Source organism: Vicugna pacos, unplaced genomic scaffold (assembly GCF_048564905.1).
Source record: "Vicugna pacos unplaced genomic scaffold, VicPac4 scaffold_192, whole genome shotgun sequence".
NCBI lineage: Eukaryota > Metazoa > Chordata > Mammalia > Artiodactyla > Camelidae > Vicugna > Vicugna pacos.
Window position 1 is genome coordinate 1,275,929 of NW_027328871.1, and position 19,053 is coordinate 1,294,981.

The 19,053-nt window shown below is 32.4% G+C and overlaps 1 long non-coding RNA gene across 1 annotated transcript; it reads right to left on the reverse strand.

The window, feature by feature from the left end:
• Nucleotides 1–10,863: 10,863 nt before the first annotated feature.
• On the reverse strand, nt 10,864–14,298 carry LOC140695262 (uncharacterized). Its single transcript, XR_012070958.1, has 2 exons — nt 14,027–14,298; nt 10,864–11,047 (listed from the first exon to the last, which is right to left on the reverse strand). It is a non-coding gene; the product is annotated as an uncharacterized lncRNA (long non-coding RNA).
• Between the last annotated feature and the right edge of the window lie 4,755 nt (nt 14,299–19,053).

The window sequence follows — 19,053 nt, forward strand, 5'->3', positions numbered from 1 at the left end:
ACACATAAGTATGAAACAATGCCTCAACTATAGAAAGAACAGGAAAAGCACAAACATGTGATTAAACCAAGTCCTTTAAAAAAAAAAACATGAAACAAGGTCAATGATGAAATCACAGTGGTAATAAAATCATACCTAGAGACAAATTACAATGAAAACACAGATTCACAAAATGTATGGGATGCAGCAAAGACAAATCTATGAGGGAAGTATAGGACATTTAAGGCCTTCTACATGGATGCAGAAACATCTCACACAAAGAACCAAACATACCACCCAAATTAACTATAAATAAGAACAAGCAAATTCCAAAGACATTAGAATGAGAAATCTTTAATTAGTAGGTTGAAAATAAGTGAAATAAAAATCAAAATATAAGTTGAAAGTCCTATAATCACGGGCTAGATTTTCTTAAAAATATTAGCACACTGGTGAGCATTTAGCCAGGCTTATCAAGAAATACACAGAGTGGACCCAAGCAAAATAAAAAATGAAACAGTAGACATAACATCTTTTATTACAGAAATACAAACAAAGATTATGAAAGCACTATGAGCAGTTACATGACAACCAATTTGACAACCTAAAAGTAATGGACACATTTCTAAATACATGCAGCCTACCAACACTGAATAAAGAGAAAACAGAAAACTTGAAAGAGCAATCAGTATAAGTTAAATATAATGTATAATTTTGAAAACACCGCTTGAACAAAATGCCTGGATGCCTTCACAAAAACCTCTTTCCCCCCAACAGTTTCAAAAAATGAAGGAGGAAGGAAAATTCCCAAAGTTACTCTATGAGGCCACCATTACACTGATAACAAAACCAAAGACACTAACAAAAAAATAAAAGAAAATGAATATCCAATATTCTTGTTTAATATACATTCAAAAATCCTCAAAAGAACATCAACAAATTAATCCAACAATACATAGAAAGGATTATACATGATGATCAGTTGGATTCCTTCCAGAGTTACAAGGATGGTTCAACATACACAAGTCAATCAGCATGACACATATCTAATAAAGGAAGGACAAAATTCACAGGACCATGTCAATACGCACAGAAAATGGATTTGTCAAAAATCAACATACATTCATGAACAGAAATCTCATGAAAGTGTGTATAATGGGAACATCCCTCAGCATAGTAAAGGCCATTAATAACAATTTATAATACTCAGGGGGAAAAGCTTAATGCCTTCTGGGTAAATTCGGGAACAAGACAAGGACTCCTACTCTCAAAACTTCTGTAACTTAGTAATACAATAAACGAAAAGGAAAAGAAAAAGAAGTATAAGAAACACAAAATGGAAAGAAAGAAGCAAAATTGTCACCAGTAATGATGGAATAACAATCTACACAGAGAGTCCTAAGGGCTCCACACTAACTGTTAAGAATAACAAATAATTTCAGCTAGGGAGCAGGGTACAAGATTAATGTAAAGAGGTCTGTTGCATTTCTACACATTAATCATGAGATACCCTAAAATGGACATTGAAAGCAATTCTATTTATAATCCTATTCCCTGGAATATCTTGGAATAAATGTAACCACTTATGTGAAAGATCTACACACTAAAAATTATAAAACATTGACAAAGTATTTAAAAATGATTCAAAGAAATGGAAAGATATCTTGTGGTCTTGGATTGAAAGAGTTCACATTGTTAACGTGGCCGTACTACACAAAGAAACTTTCACATTTAGTACAATAAATGTTACGAAGTTGTAGAATTTTCCAAAGCAGAAAAAAATCACTCTAAGTTTTACATGAAAACTTTAAAAATTGCCAAAATGATCTTGAGAATAAACAACAAATGTGGAGATATAACCCTCCCAGATACCTTACTATACTACAAACCTACAGTAGTAAAAACAGCATGGCATTGGCACAAAGATATAATCAATAAAAACAGAGAGCCTAGAAACATTTCCACACACCTATGAGCAATGAATCTATGATAAAAAAGGCAAAAGTACACAATGGAGAAAAGACAGTCTCATCAGTGTGTGGTGTTGGGAAAGCTGGAAATCTACATGTAAAACAGCGAAATGAGAGCATTCCCTGACATCATATACAAAAATAAACTACAAGTGTATTAACGACTTAAATGTAAGACCTGATACTATAAAACTGCTAGAAGTGAATATAAGTGATACACTATTTTTTATATATCATAGGAATATTTTCTTATATCAGTCTCCTAAGGCAAAAGAAATAAAAGCAAAAATAAGCAAGTGAGACCTAAACAAACTTGAAAACTTCTGCACAGCTAAGGACACAATCAATGAAATGAAAACACTGCCTGTGTAATTGGAGAATATATTGGCAAACAATGCAATGACCAGGGTTTAATAGATGTAGGTTAATATATGTAACATGGATTTAGGTTATACAACTCAATTTGAAAAGCAAAATTCCAATCAAAAACAAGAGCAGAGCAACTGAGTTAATATTTTTCCAAAGAAAACTTACAGAAGAGTAATGGTCATGTGATAAAAATGCTCAATATAACTAATTATTAGATCATTGCAAATCAAAACCACAATGAGGTATCACTTCACACTGTTCAAAAGGCCATTATCAAAATGTCTACGAATGGAAAGTGTTCGAGATGATGTGGAGGAAAGAAATCTCTTGTACACACTTGGCAGGAATGTAAATTGGTACAGTTTCTATGGAAAACAGTATTCGGATTTCTTTAAAAACTAAAACAGAACTACCATATGAAACAGTAATACCTCTCCTAGGAAAAATCTGGGAAAACCCCCTAAATTGAGAAGAACCAATGTTCACAACAGCACTGTATTTAACATGCAAGACTTAGAAGCAATCCAAGAGTCCACAGTAGAGTATGGACTTAAAAATATGATGATTTTATAAATAGGCAATGGAATAATACTCACCCATGAAAAGCTATAACACATTGATATTTCAGCATCCTGAATGGACCTAGTAAATATTGTGCTTAGTGAGGAAACTTAGACAAAGACAAAAGTATATAATATAATTTATGTGTGGAAACTTAAGAATAACAAATATCTATGTACATCTATCTATAGCTATCTATTGATAGATGAGAGATAAATAGAAAGATAGATACATAGGCACATGGTAGATAGATAGATAGATAGATAGATAGATAGATAGATAGATAGATAGACAGACACATAGATAGATTGATTGATAGAGACGTGGCAGAAAGATAGAGAAATTAGATAGACAAGACTGAAACAGAATGAAAGATATGGAAAAAAATTTATGTTTACCAAAGTGGAAGGGAAGGACAATTTTATGGTACGATATTGAGAGATATAATGTTGTGTACATAAAGGAGAGAAGCAACAAGGATAATCTGTATAGATCAGAGAATTATACACAATAACTTAAAATAATTTAATGTTAAAAGTATTGTAATAATTTATAATGCAGTATAATCCATAAAGTGGTTGGAATCTCTATGCTGTACATCTGAAACTACACAATATAGTACATCTACTGTACTTCAATTAAAAATAAATCATCTCATGTATAATTTAGTCCTTTATCTTCTGATAGCAGCTTCCTTTAATATTGATTTATTTTTACTCTTTATCTTTTATGATTACTGTCTCAAATTATTTCTTTTACTCTAGTGTACATTACCAGAATGACGTATATATATTTATTGCCCCTGAATTCCTATTTTATCTCTTTAATTATTTTACTATAGTAGATTTTAAGAACATAACCAAAGAAACAGTTGCAAATTTCTCATGGTGTCTGCTTAGCATTTTGTTCAATGTTATGCAAATTTTTGCCATTTTATATTCCTTAGAATACCTCTTTTCTGCACCCCGTGTAAGGTGTCTCAGTTTTGTTTTTTTCATCTCATTCAGGTTTTATTTTTCTGGTAAAGTCTTTATTTTCACTTTATATCTAAGTGAAAACTGTGCAATGTAGAGTACACTTGGGAGAGAGATTCCTTACTTCAGTAGTTTGAAAATGCCATTTAATTTACCCTTGGCCTATGTTTTCTGCTGAGAAATCTGCTGAAAATCTAATGGGGGTTCCTTTGTAGATTATCATAACATTTTTTGGCTGCCTTTAAAATTTTACTCTGTCATTGACTAGCCAATTTGCATGTGACGTATCTTGAAGGAGGTCTCTTTGACTTAAAGTTATTGGTGTTTTGTTGGCTCACGGACTTGTATATCAGTTCCTTACACAGGTTCGGTAAGTTATCAACTATTACTTCTATAAATAAAGCATCAGCTACCTTCTAAATTTCTTCTCCCTCCAGGATTTCACTCTAAAGTGCATTTCCTGAAAAAATCTGAATGGCTATTGTAGAATTTCCTCACTTTTTAATATCTTGTATCTCTGCGCTCCTCTATCATTTCTAGTTTTGTATTGGTGAGTTTGCTAATCTCTCTTCCACAAAAGCAGTCTGCTCCCAGTGCTTTCTGCTGCATTCTTCATCTCAGTAATTAAGTTCATCTGGTCCTCCAATAACGTTTGGATATTTTTTAGTTCCAGTCTCTTTGGTAATGTATTCCTTATCAGCATTTAATTTATTCCTAAGCTCACTAAACTGCTATCTGAGTTTTGTTTTTTTGTATTGAGTTTCTGTATGACAACTATTTGGATTCTCTATTAATTATATGGCAATATACCATGACTTTAAGTTTGTTTGCTGCAGGGTTGACATTGTGTGTGTGTGTGCGTGTGCTTATTCATGTGTGTCTGTGTCTGTTTTGGTGTCTGTGTCTGTGTATCTGTGTGTGTGCATGCACAATAATGTTACTGTGATTGGTCATGATCTTGGTAAATTATTGCTCTCATGACACTAAATAACAGATTGGGAGTTGGAGCCCTTGCTTTTGTTTTCTGGTTGTTTGCAATATTGCACAATTTTTGATTTTACTTACCTGAGCTACCTCTGATAATATTTCAAAATGGCACTTTCCAGTCGCTACTGTCTGGATAAAACTTGTGCTTTCATTGTCACTTCTTAGAGTTCTCTGGTAGATAATGCCACTGTTGTCACTGGTATGGTGAACCCTTCCTTTCATCTGATATCACTTGGGACTTAGTTTACAAATTGAAGAAATGTGTAAAGACAGGTGGGTATTTGGAATCAGGCAAGTGCCTTTCCCATGTCCGGTTTTGCAAGGTAACTTGTCTCCACCAATGTGAATGGGGAGTTAGGACAGTTTCATGAATGTTTGAGTGTCTGAAGAATGGAATTTCTGTCTCCATTGTGGCTCCCTCCAAGTTACCTGTGACCATGATTGCTGGTGCAGTTGGAGGCCGAAGCTGTGTGAACCACTGAGACCCTGTTTCTACTGGGTTCTCTGAGCCTGTGGGCTCAAACAACCTAGTCAGTTGGCCTTGGTTGTAGGCAGCAAATCTGCTCTTCCTTCAGTTGAGTCTCCTTTATGTGTTTTAGCCCACCAAACTTCAGCTTTACACATGTGTACTGGAGTATTGTTTAGTGTTGTAGTTATTTTTGTTGAGATGTGAACGTTTTACTGACTGTAGATTTTAGGGGAGAGACAAAAATAGTTTAAACTTATGTCACTTTTGTCAAAGTATATACTTATTCATTTAAAAGCTTAAATTATAATTAGGACATTATAAGAACATTAAAGAAAGTGAACAAATCACCTCCCTTAATGTCATACTACTACAAAATATTTTGATTTTCCTGGGTTATTTTCTTCATTGTTTTTCCCACATACATGCACATTTTACTAAAATATATGCCTATAATCCCTTTAAAATCATTTAAATTATTAAAATATTTCTCTGTGTTGTAAATATAGCCCTGTTGCTTCTCTAATGTATAACTGGTAGCTTGCACATTTCTGTCTTCACCATCCTTCTTGTCTGTCCCCAAAGGAAAGCACTACTTGGTACACTATACATATATATGTGATTCTGTTCCTGTTTCTTTATGATTATATCTCTTATATCTTTAGTTTTCTCATATAAGTGATAACTTAAAGTGTTTTTCTCTGTATGACTTATTTTTATATGTACAACGCCCTCTGGGTCCAGTCACATTTTTCCAAATCGCAGAATTATATTTTTTGATATGACAATGACTAAGTATTTATTATGTTATCTATATTTCACATCTACTTCAGCCAATCATCTGTAGATGGTTAGTTTAGGTGTGCATCTATCTTGGCTGTTTTAAATGATGATGTTAAGAACATTGGGGGTAATATATCTTTTAATATTAATGTTTTCATGTTTTTAGAGATTTATATCAAAAACTGGAATTGTTGCAACATATAATATTTCTATTTCTAGTTTTCTGTGCACTGATTACAGTTTTATAATAGTGGATGCATCAATTTATGTTTCCACCAACAGTGTACCTGGGTTCCCTTTTATCGACATTCTTATTAATGTTTGTAATTTGAAGCCTTTTTAATAGCCATTTTTGTTGCTATGAGATTATATTTCATTCTGGTTTTGATTTAAGATATCCCAATGAATAGCAACATTATGTTTCTTTTTATGTGAATGAAAATCATCCTCATGTCTGTTTTTGAAAAGTTTCCATGAAGATCCTTAATCTGTTTCAAAGTTGTGGCCTGTGTTTTAAAATATTGAGTCTACTATGCTACATATATTTTATGGAAATTATCACCTTGTTGGTCTCATTGTCTGAAATTATTTCTTCTGTTCTGTGTGTTGTCATATGTCTTGTAGAAGATTTCCTTTGTCTGCAAAAGGCTTTGCCCTTCACACATATACAAGAAGTAGAAACCATGTATCACGTAGTACATCTAATTTTTCCTACATAAACTTAAAACTGTTATTGATAATTCTACTTTTTTCTTTTCTTTTTCACTTAGGAGACAGATCAGCAATAAATATTGCTATGATATATCTCAAAGTCATTTCTCATCATGTTTTTGTTCTGAAATTGTATAGTTTAAGATTTTACATTTAGGAAATTAATCCATTTTTATCTTATTTTGTATTCTTTGGAAGGAAGTGCTCATGCATCTTCCTTTTACATGTACTGTCCTAGTTTTCCCAGAACTACTTGTTGAAGAGACTGCCTTTTTTCCATTGTATACTCTTACCTCCTTCATTGTAGACTAACTGACCATATGTGTGTGGGTTTATTTTCAGACTGTTTATTTTGTTCCATTGATCTATGTGTCACTTTTAGTGATATATTTTGATGTTTTGATTACTGTAGTTTTGTAGTAAGTTATAAATTCAGGGAGGATTATACCCACAGCTTTGTTCATTTTTCAAAGATAATTTTAGAAAATTCGGTTCTTTCCCATTTTTGTATAAATTTTATTTTCTACTCCTTGTTTTGAGAAGTGACATATGGATTCTGTGTGAATAGAAATTTATTAAAAGTAATAACCTAAGAAAAATAGTAAAATGTGGAGGATAAATCATACAATATTAAACAACAAATGAATTTTGCTGTAAAAATCAAAGGAAATATATGTAAGAAAAATGACAACAAAACCAAAGTCCAAGGGGTATAACAAAAGCTTATTAACAGGGATGCTTATAGCAAAATAATCCCACTTATACAAATAAGAAACATCTCTCTCTTATAACATAATCTTACAAACAAAGATGTAGCAAAATAAGAAAAAAATTGTTAGTAGAAAGAAAGAAAGCTGAAAAGTCAGAACATAAATAAATAAAATAATGATTAATAATAGAAACATATAATCAAACTAAATAATGCCTTTTGAAAGATAAATAAAATTGATAAACTTTTCCCAGACTCATGGGAATAAAGGATTACAGATTAATAAGCTCAGAAATAAATGAGAAGTTACAGCTTATATCAAAGAAATACAAAGCATCATAAGAATATACAACAAATTATTTGTAAATAAAATGGAAACCCTAGAAGAAATATACAATTTCTGAGAGAGACATAATCTCCAGAATGGAATGAGAAATAGAAAAAAAGAACAGATTAAAACTAATGAAATTGAATAAGTAATTAAACAAAAACTCCCAAGAAACAAAATTCCAGGTCTAAACAGCTTCCCAGGTAAATTCTGCCAAACATTTACAGAAGAGCTATCACCTATACTTCTCAGAGAATTCCAAAAATTTGTATAGGAAAGAAGGCTCCCTACCCCACCTTTCTGTATCACACTATTACTAAAACTGGAACAAATACCCCAAAAAATTACAGGCTAAATACTACTGATAAACATTGATGTAAAAATCATCACTGAAATGTTAGCACAATAAAAAATATATTAACAGGATTATATATTATGATTAAAAACATTTTAATCCAGGGATGCAAAAGTGATTCATTACCTACAAATTGATCAATATGATACACCAGAGTACAAATTAAAGAATAAAAATTATATAGTCTCATCAATAGAGTCATAAAATATTGTGACAATTCATTAACTTTTTAAGATTATATTTCTCCTCAAATTGGGCATGAGGAAACATACCTCAACACAGTTAAGGTCATATATGACAAGAACTCAGCTAACATGTCACTCACTGATTAAAAGCTGAAATCATCTGCTGTAAGAGCAGGGAGAAGGCAAGAATACTCACTCTTACCACTTTTATTCAGTATAGTATTGGAAATTCTAGCCATAACTATCCAAAATAAATGGAAATAAAACATAGCTAATTAAGAATAGGAGTAAAAGTATCTGTTTGCAAATGGCATCCTTTAAACTGAAATCCTATAGATGGCACCTCAAAACTACTAGGGCTTATCAATGCATTTGGTAAAATTTCAGAATGTAAAATTAACGTACAGGAATCTTGCATTTCTGCACACTAGCAACAAGCTAACAGATAAAGAAAGTGAGGGAACTGTCTCACTTACAGTTGCATTACAAAAAAAAAAATTTCGAAATATATCCAAACAAGGAAGCAAAAGACCTTTACACAGAAAGCTATAAAATATTTATAACAGAAATTGAAGATAATGGAGACAGATGAAAGGATATACTGTGTTCATTGATGACGAAAATAATATTGTTTAAATGACAGTACGAGCCAAGAAAATAAATTAATTAAATCCAGTGAATATCAAAATACCAAGGGCACATTCAGAATTTAAAATAAAAAATTCTTAAATTTACATGTAAACACAAAAGAGTTGAAATCACTAAAAAAAAAGAAAAGAAAACAAACAATAAACAGAAACATATTTGACAAAGAATAAAGAGGATGTATCACTTTCTCTGATTTGAAACTATAATAGAAAGCTACAGTAATAAAAAGAATACTGTAGTGGAACAGAACAAAGAAAATAATGGAACACAAAGAATCCCTGAAAATGAAATCAGACAGTTATGGTCATTTAGCCCATTACAAAATATGAATATACAGTGGGGAAAGGTATTCAGCAGGCATAAGAAACTGGCCAACATCACAAACCATCAAAAAAATGCAAGCCCAAACACAAAAAGATTGTATGTCAGTCCTGTCAGAATGAATATTATCAAAAAGATAACAAATATAAGTGTTGGTGAGGATGTAAGAAGAACAACACTGATGCACTGCTGGAGTGAATTTAATTTGTGCTGCCACTGTGGAAAACAGTATGCAGTTTTATCTAAAAATTTAGAATGAAATATAATCCAACATTTCCATATCTGGATACTTATTCCAAGAAAATAAGAACAAAAACTAGAAAAGATAAATTCAATCATATATTCACTGCAGAATTATTTATAATAGAGAGGATATAGAAGCAAATTAAATGTTCATCAATAGATGATGGATAAAGAAAATGTGTGTTTATAGTATATATAAATACACATCTATAATTTTTATTTTTATATTTCATAGACTTATCTATATTTATATATATATATATGCACACACACAGATAAAATTACAATGGGTTATTACTCAGCTGTAAACCGAATAACTTCTTCATTTGCAACATGTGTAAACAAAAAGGGTAATATGCTAAGTGAAATAAGTCAGAAAGAGAATGACAAATGCTGTATGATTTTACTCATATTTGGAATTTAAGAGAAATGAACATACCACAACTGAAAGGAGATATAGATATGCAAAGAAACAGGTTGATCACAAGAAGGAGGGAAATGGTGTGAGGAAAAAGAAATATTTGACGGAAATTAAGAGAAAAAGTTTTCCAGTTGCAAATTAAATGCGTCAGGGCAAGAAATGTGCTGTATGGGGAATAAAAAATAAGTATGAAATATTTTAAATAGCAAAATACAATAACTAGATATATTCTGGTGATCAGTTTGAAATTTACTAAAAATAGAAAAAACACTACGTTGTGTATGAGGATCAAAAACTGTTTATATATTTAAGTACACTTCAAAAACAAACATATTTTTGAAAAAAATAGATTTGTAGTTAACAGAGGCAGGGGATGGGAAAAGAGGATTTGATTAATACACTCAAAACTACAAACCGCCAGCCGTAAAATAAATGTGTACTAGGGATGCCCCATAGTAACATGAAAATTACAATTAATACTGCTTTATGTTATATATGAATGTTGTTAAGGGAGTAGACCCTAAGTTTTCTCATCACAACCAAAAGACAAGTTGTATCTCTTTAATATTGTATTTAACTGAGATAATGAATTCTCCGTAAAGTTGCTATGATATTTATTTCATGATACTTGTAAATCAAATCACTATCCTGTACACCTAAACTTACACAGTATTCTACACCAATTATATCTCAATAGAAGCGGAAGGAAAAATGGAAAGTCAATATTCACATATTACCATGTCATTTCTCATGATTGTTTCTGCAGCAAGTAAACTTGAGTCATGATATACTTATCCTAGGTAAAAATATTAATAAATAAGTGATTCTAATAATACATGAAGATACTAATAAATTAGTGTTTTACCATGCCTTTATTTTCTTCATGTTAACAGACCACTGCTTCTGCAGGCATCAAAATTTCTCAATATACATTCATCTGATATTAGGGAATGGATACAAATTTGAAACTGGCTGCTCTTTCTGTGAGTGATAAAGTTCACTGTCTCTGACCAATGGTCTCATCTCCCCAATAGCATCTGTAAGAAATGAACATGTTAGGTTGCTAAAAATCTCATCATGGTAAAATCTCAGCACTCCTAAAATTCTTAACTCTTTTGCAATGGGAATGTAATACTGACAAAGACTTGATTTTGGAAAACAATTTGGTGTTTTCTCATGGTTGTATTAGGGGATGTGAGGATAATCTCTGAGATCCACAACAAACATTCTTACTCAAGTGCTGGGCACAGAAGTATAAAGGTTCTGCATTATTAGGACTGAAGACTGCTTTCAAAATGTTGACTACGCTCACTCTATTCCAGGTAGTACAAAAAATAAGGTTATTCAAATTTCTAGGTGAACAGGAATAAGTCAGTGGTTCAGTCCCTTTAAATTAGTCAAGGGGTGATCAAAGCCAAAATAAGTTGTGTCAACAATGAGAATTAGAAGAAAAAAGAAATTAGACATAAGCTTAAATTAAAAAGGAGACACTGTCCTGTGCTGGGCTCTGGGGACTGGAGAATGTATATGCCTCATTCCAATTCAAGGGTTCAGTTGATTGGCCCTAGCATCAGCTCGGAATTTAATGAACAGGTAACAATTAATATACTGGGAGAAACATAATATACCTCTCCCTGATCGGAAGAAAATCTGGTGGCTCAATGAAACTCTTAATTCACAGAGATTCTGCCAGTTGCAGAATAATAATTTACTGATGACTCAACTAAGACAAATTTAGTTACTGCTTAACAATCCATCTTCACACACACACACAGTGGTAGAGAGATTTGTAGTATTTAGTGGGAAGAGTTCTGTAGGCAGAGCTCAGAGAATAGTTTTCAAAGCATCAGCCAACTTTTGTACTTTTGCCAATAGTCGAGATTTTCCCAGGTAGAAAACTACAGTTGGACAAACAATATTCATCTTTAGGATTTCTAATTTTGAGAGTAAAGTGTAGTTTTTGACTTATTATAGAACCTTGTTCAGATGATCACATTAAGACCCACTGTCTGATAAGAGAGATGGAAAATAGCTGCTGAAACAGCCCATCTGAACCACAGACTGCTAATGCAAGCAACAACGTAGCCACCATCAGAGTTGTGCTGACAAACTTAAAAGCTTGATGTTTCTGTTGTAGGAAAAACCACTGCTGTCCAGACAAAACTCTCCTGCTTCAAGTGGCCTCTTTTCTTCTCTTGGTAAAGGACATATTGGTGGGATTTTGCAAGATCTTACCCTGGCCCATTTGCCCTTTCTCCACATTATCAAAGGCTTTCTTTACAACTGGTGACATATTTTCAGGAATCAATGTTGTCATTCCAGTCTTATCAGCTGACACTTTCTGCATGTTTATGAGCAGAAACCTTAGACACTCTGACGTTGCCTACAATTTTTCCATCACTTCAGGGCATTTCACATTCTGAAAATGCTTCACCATTTGTTTTAAATTAATGGGAAATAGTCAAAGTCTTCCATGAATATTTTATATTTCCTAATATCTGCAGAAAATTGGTACTCATGCATTTGGACAAATTTTTAATTCCACCACCCTCACCTACTTCTAGTCCACACATTTTAGATTGCAATTTTGTTACTGAATACGATCACCCCAACCAAGGTCCTAGTACCTCTTAGATTCTTCCTGCGTGAAGGTTAGAAAGGCACAAGTTATGGGGGGGTGCATAAACCTACATTAAATATTTGCAATATCACTGTCTCTTCTGGACAAATCTCTGATTCTAAGAAGTAAATTAATTAGAATGCAGTATAGTTATTAGTATGGGTAAGAGAATCAACTATTTTGGGTTGGGTGGGTGATGAAGAGACAGGAAATAATGAAGAAAATGAGAATGGAATGCTTTAGGCCTCTGGAGGCATGAATGGATAAGAAAATAATACTTTGTCTCCTGTATCTACCTCCAATTACTGTCTTGAGTGACTAGTCCTTGGGCTATGAAAAGAGCTAGTTTGTGGTGAAGAGTAAAGACCAAAACAAAATAGTTTGAATACCATGAGAGTTTTGTTGTTTCAGGAAAGTAGATTTTGCTTAAAGTCAACATGTATTTTTCATTCACTAAATTCTAATATGCATCTTGTGGCATGTGCTGTGTTTACTGTGCTGGTATCCAAGTTAGACAAGGAAAGGGGGACAGACAGAAAACATCTGAAGGAGGTAGTTTCGGAACTGAGACTGGGAAAGTCTAAGTAGGTAAAAGGAGGACACCCAAAGCCCAAGGATGAGCTGGAGCAAAGTGGTGAGGTTCCAGCTAACATAGTTGACAAGCATTTGCCTGGATGTATCTCAAGATACAGTGAATCATATAGATATGCCAAGGTAGGCAGAGTCCAGATTTATAAAGAAATTAGTAAACAAAGTTGAGTTTGTTTGCTTAGATTTGAAAAGGCATTAAGTGCCACCCTGAGGAAGTTAGCTTGTCTTTGGCTGGAAAATAAATGCAAGATAAATTATCAAAAAGAAAATATAGTGTAGAATCTTGAGGGGAGGAAATGAAAGCACCAATTGGAATGCTTTGAGAACAACACAAAGAAGACCATAGATAAAATTACTTCATAAATTCTACCACATGCTGATTGTGCCATCTGAGACTATATCATGTGACCTTTATGATTCCAGGGATGACATAATAAAGACCATGATCCCTGGGCCGGGTCCTGCATTTATCTTCTGTTGTAACACATCCTAACTTAACACTTTTCATACTTTCCAGGATGAACCAGAAACCACTTAGAACTTTTCCCTCTCTCCATGTTTTAGTCTTTTTCCAAATTCTTGCATTTTCTCTTCTTCCTTACAAGAAAATATTTAAATTAACTCCCATATTTTTCCATCAAATGTTCATATCAATCAAATATCTCATTTTTTCTTAGAATAGTAACATAGTCTCCCATTTAACACTTAACTCTATTTAAAAAAATAAGGTAAATACAGGTACACATCTATGTTTATTGTTCAAATAAGAAAATTGCAGATATTTGTTGACATTTGCCAACTTCACTTTTAATCTTTGTTATCCTGCATAATCTGGTAGTCCGCTGGTAGATCAGTTGTGATTAGGATGACGTTCATATATTGAAGGTGTCTGATGAATTGTCCTTGAAAGAGAGGTAGCTGATGTATCAGCTATCACTGTCACTGGAAACCGTGGGTTTCTCCCTGGTTGAAGTTTAGAAAAACTCCCTTCATTGGCAGATATGTTATGATATATATTTGGAAAACTAGAATGCTCCAACATCTGTCCAATATAATTCCTCTGTATAGGAGATAAAATGCTGTACTGAGAAGTAGAATTTGTAGTTGTAATGAAGTTCACAACACGGCCATTTGCTTCAGTGTAGCTGCTTTGAGAGTGCCAGTGGACAGTGGTCAACTCATTTAAAATAGAACATTGATCCACTGCAATTTGTTCTGAGGGTCTAACTGACATTGATGATGGAGGAGAAAAATCACCTCTTATCGAGGTATTTGTATCACCAACTATGTGGCTAGAAGAGGGCTCCCTTATTAGAGGCATGTTTAAATTTGCAGAAGGTAAAAATGAACTTTCTCCACTAGTGTCAGCCACAAAACCAGAATTATGATTATCCATATTACCCCCTGCTTTATAGTGCTTCTTGTTGAAATCTTCAGCCAATGAAGACACCAGAGAGGCATTTTTAATCCCAACTCTTCTTTTTATTCTCACTAAAATCTGGGGACAGCCTCGTTTAAAATTTGGATGATGATAGAACTGCAGCTACAACCAAAGTATAAAGATTTTAGTAAGAATTTTAACCAAAAGACAACACTACAATAAGCATAACATATAAAACCTCAGATTTCACGTTTACTATCCAAAGGTAATATCATCAAAATATGAATATTGCTGACATTTTGAAGTTCCTTATTTGGAAAATACACATTTAAATAGTACAGTCATCAAATTTAAGAAGTTAGAATTTGCAGTAACGGTGAATGCCACTTTTGAAAAGCAGCTTTAATACCTTTATTTAGATTTCTGCTTAGATTCATAGTTGCCAGCAAAGTTTCTTATAATATGAATACATAAGGCACTGTCATCATTTTTTAGAAAAATTAAGCATTTTAGCCTTAGTAGTTTTATACAATTTTCAAATTTAGCTTTACATTTATATTACCATAGATTGATGCACAAAATAAAATTTTATATATACGTTACCAAGTGGTAACTAAAGTTTCTGAATACTTTGCTTAAAACAGAGACTTCCTTTTCTTCTGTCAGAAAGACAGCTAGACAAGCAGATCTTTAAATATTCTGTCGTACTTTACTAAACCCATAATGGTTAAGCTGTCTAACTTAACTTTTCATATTTCCAGTTTCAAATATTCTGAAAGGGGCATTTCTTAAAAAAACTTCCTTCTTAAAGACATCTTCACCAATCACTATGGAAGTTCCATTATCATCCCACCAGATGGATTTAAATTGGTCACTCCCAGCCATTTTCCAGAGTTTTCTGGGAAATGTCAGGGAACGAAAATAATTATCTTCATCTGGTTCAGGGACACAACGTGTGTAACATGGCCTTTTTATCAAGGATTCTTCAGACAAATTCTGAGAAGCATTTTCTTCAATCATAGACCTCACGTCCAAGTCCCCAGAGATTGATCACAAAATAGAGATCTACCGGATTTTCCTGAAGCAGTTGGTCCATCTTTACATGACACATCTTGAATTTCTGAAGAAACATATGCCAATTCATATAACTTTTTCTGCAGCTACTTTTCTAATCTGCATGATTTTGAGCAAATACTTCAAATACTGCTTTGGCATTCCTGAACAAATAAAGTGCTAGGCAACCACAATGGTTCTCAACCTGAGTAGCTGTGACATCACAAAACGACTGGTATCCTATCAACTCAAGTGTAACTTTCAGCCAGTGTTTACTTCTCATTCATTCAGTTAAAATGAAACATATAGAATGCTTATTTTTATACTGTGATCTGCAAATATTATCCCCACAAAAGCTTTTTAAACAATTAAATATTTGAGTCTTTTAATTAAAAACAATGTCCATAGTTTTGAACACAAATTTATGACAGATTTGTGATCAGAGTATAAATAATGCAGAAAATATATAAAATAATTTTAAAGTTTTGGAATTTAAAGTGAAATTTGTGTAAAACCTGTACAGAAAATGTATAACAATTTCATCATCATTTGTAATTAAAGTGAAAAATAATTTGATTTGGGAATGGAAGTATGTATTTATCTGTGTACTTTAGAATAAGTAGCTCTATATTCAAAACATGAGAAGAATAAATATCAGTTTATTTGTTATGTTTATATATAAATTTTTAATATTTATGAAATAAAATTAGATTAAAATAATCAATCAAATTTAAGAAATCCCAAAGCGGAATTATTGTTTAAAATTGAAATTCAGTGCTATAATTGAAACAAATGTAATTTAATATTCTACTTTAAAATTGCAAAAGAAACAAGCTTATTGAATATTTACAAATGTTTATTTTTGCCATTCTTTCACTCAGAGGTTTATCGTTCCCTAGAAGTAATAAAATATCTTGTCATCTTTATAATCCATGCACTTGTGGCTTTTCTTAAATGTTCCAAAATGATGTTGATAAATAGACTTGTGCACAAGATCCTGGGTTCATTAAGCATTACCTCCATTAAGGGGCAAACAAACAAACAATCAAAAAACAAAGATATAACTGCATATGAAGGCTGGGTTGGAAAAGACCAGGTAATACATTTTAGGAAGCAATATTTTTCTCAGTCTTGAAACAGTTGGCATTGTTAGTATAATACGGCATTTTATGGCAAGTGTCTTGTTCACTAATTATAAATAATAGCTATATTCTGTGTCAGTAATCTGTAGTAAATCCAGTTCTACCAAAAGTTATATTCTTTATTTAGAAATAAATTCCATTAAACAGAGGCCAAATTCAAAATGAAAGATAAAATTTTTTAAACAAATAAATGTACCCTCAAGCTACAATGTGAATTTTTCCTTCAATATCTGTAAGTTCCATTCTAAGTAAATATTAGCAACCTGAATCCATGGCACATTATAAGTATTATAAACTGTAGTTTTGTTGGATTTAGTCCTGATTCATAAATATTATTTAACATTCACAAATGAATATATGTGATACCATCCCATTAAAAAAAAGAATTCAAAAAACCTCAAAATATTTAGGAAAATTATTGACTGGTCTGATCTTAACATTTTTATAAAAATATTCTTAAATTCACTCTAGATTGAATGTAAATAAGCATAATAAAAGCCATATATTAAAAACCCATTATTTACTTCAATTTCAATGTTAACATACAGGAAAGTTTTCCTCTCGTCCAGTAATAAGTTAAAGATGCTCATTTTCAGAAGTCCTTAATTACACTACTAGAAGTCCTAACCAGAACATCTAGTCAAGAAATAATATAAAATTCATCAAGCTTGTAATAAATCAGTGAAGGTTTTACAGATGACATAATTATGCCTAGATAGAAAACTCCATAGACCCCTCCAGTGACTGTTTGAAATAATGAACAAATTTAGCAAACTTGCAGAATATAAAATCAACACACAAATATCTGTTGCATTTTTCTATAGTAACAACACATTATCAGAAAGAGAATTTAGCAAAACAATTGTGTGTAAATTTATACCAAAAAGAATAAAATAGGAATAAATTTGATAAGTGAAATAAAAGTTCTAAACATAGATCTATATATTACAGGTGCAAAAAATATAAGTAAACAAAATAAATAGAAAGATATTCTGTGCTCATGGATTGTATACAATGTGAGGAAATATTTTAATCTATCTTTTACATGTTCAGTCTCCCCAGCAGTAATTATTGAGGAGAATGTCTTTTCTTAATTTTATACTCTTACTTCCTTTTTCATGGGTTGATTGATCATAGGTGTGAGAGATTATATCTGGTTGCTCTATCTATTCACCAACTGGTGTTGGGAAAACTAGATAGCAGCATCAGAGCAATGGATTTAGAACACTCCTTCACTCCATACACAAGAATAAACTCAAAATGACTTCAACAATTATATGTAAGTCAAGGCACAGTAAATCTCCTAGAAGGAAACATGCACAAAACACTCTGAGATATATCGCAGCAATGATCTCCTAGAACAGACTACCCAGGTAATGGATGTAAGATCAAAATTAGTGAATAGGACCTAATTAAATATATAAGCTTTTTGACAAAAAAGGGAACCATAAACAAAGCAAAATTACAACCGACAGGATAAAGAAAATATTTAGAAGTGATGCAACTGACATAGGCTAAATTTCCAAAATATAAAGAATTCATACAACCTAATAATAATACTTAAAAAAAACAAGAAGCCAATCCGTAAATGGGCAGAAGTCCTAAACAAGCAATTCTCCATTAGAGACATACAAATGACACACAGATATATGAAAAAAGTATTGCTCGCTATCATTATCAGAGAAGGGCAATTCAAAACTATAATGAAGTATCACCTCACGATAGTCACAATGGCCATCATCCAAAGTCCAGAGACAATAAATGCTGGGGAAGCTGTGGAGAAAGGGAACCCTCCTACAGTGTCAGTAGGAATGTAGTTTGGTGCAGTCACTGTGGAAAACACGATGGGGATTCCTCAAAAGAATAAAAATAGAATTAACATAAGATCCAGCAATCCCACTTCTGGGTATATATCAAAGAGAACCCTAATTCAAAATGTCACCTGCACCCCAAATTTCTTAGCAGTGCTATATACAATAGCCATGATATGGAAGCAACGTTATTGTCCATCAACAGATAACAGTATACAGAATTTATGCCATATGTGCACAATGGAATAATATTCTGCCATAAAAAATGATAATACAATGACATTTGCAGTAAAATGGATGTCCCCATATTGTGTCATTCTAATTGAAGTAAGCCAGAAAGAGAAAGAAAAATAATACATGACATGATATATGTAGAACCTTAAAAAAAAATTTGGATGAGAACACTATGATTTCATCTATAAAACTGAAACACACTAACAGATCT